Source organism: Diadema setosum, chromosome 2 (genome assembly GCF_964275005.1).
Source record: "Diadema setosum chromosome 2, eeDiaSeto1, whole genome shotgun sequence".
In the NCBI taxonomy this organism is placed as follows: domain Eukaryota; kingdom Metazoa; phylum Echinodermata; class Echinoidea; order Diadematoida; family Diadematidae; genus Diadema; species Diadema setosum.
The window spans coordinates 9,386,964-9,388,043 of record NC_092686.1 but is presented as its reverse complement, the minus strand read 5'-3'; positions in this window follow the sequence as shown (position 1 = coordinate 9,388,043).

The following is a 1,080-nucleotide window of genomic DNA, read 5'->3' as shown; positions in this document are numbered from 1 at the left end:
ATGTTCTCCATTATAACGAAATGCGAATTGCTTTCGAAAATACGTAGCGGAACAAGCATTTATAGCGTCTCTGCATGGGTCAACGCTTCACACCACTGTGTGTTCGCTCCTTGTGTCACGCACAATTTCTGAGGGGAACTTGTGTTTATTATTGTAATACAGTTATCCCATCACATTTCACATAGCTTTCCAGTGTATGATGAGTATTCAGCAAACAGAATATGATATATATCCGTGGTTCCTTGTTTTCGTTATATATTGTATTTGTTCGGTTATAACGAAATTTCGTTATAACGAAAGAAAACTGCCGGTCCCGAGCATTTCGTTATAACGGGAGTGCACTGTACCTGTAATTTTATTCTTACACAATCAAAATGTTTGACAACTTCTAAGTGGTATTTTTTTTTTTTTTTTCAAAGGAATTTCAATGAAGATTGTGGGTATGGATCGAGTCTTTCTGGCACAGGTACAGTGCAACTCCCGTTATAACAAAGTCCTCAGGACCGGCGTTTTTTTTTCTGTTATATCGAAATTTTATTATAGCTAAACAGTACAGTACTGTACATTTTGTAAGATATATAGATGATAATTTTGGGACCTGAATTTTTACTTCATTGTAATGAGAAATTTGTCATAACCATTTTTGTTATAACTGGAGTGCACTGTTGCTATTTATATCATTGTTTCCTTTAAGAACATGTGTAACTTTCTTACTCTAGATCCGATTTTGATGAAATCTCTACCATCATGTTTGTCCTGACTTACCCATTTCTGTGCCGGGACTTTGGACAGTAAGTACAATGCCATGTTTTTGTTTTTGTTTTCTTTTTTTGTTGTTTTGTGTGTGTGTGTTTTGTTTTGATTTGTTTGGTGCCATTTGGCACTCAAAGCACACAGAGGTAACTTTCAGTACCAGCCAACTAAAAATATGATGCGGAATGAAATTAAAACAATGAAAGACCCCTGTGTACTAAAGACAGTGCATACCAGATGGGACTTACTTTGACAATAATTAGGAGCTGAAGTTTTGGGGTTCCAATTTTCCAAAGAAAATACAAACAAACTCACACGAGTGACATA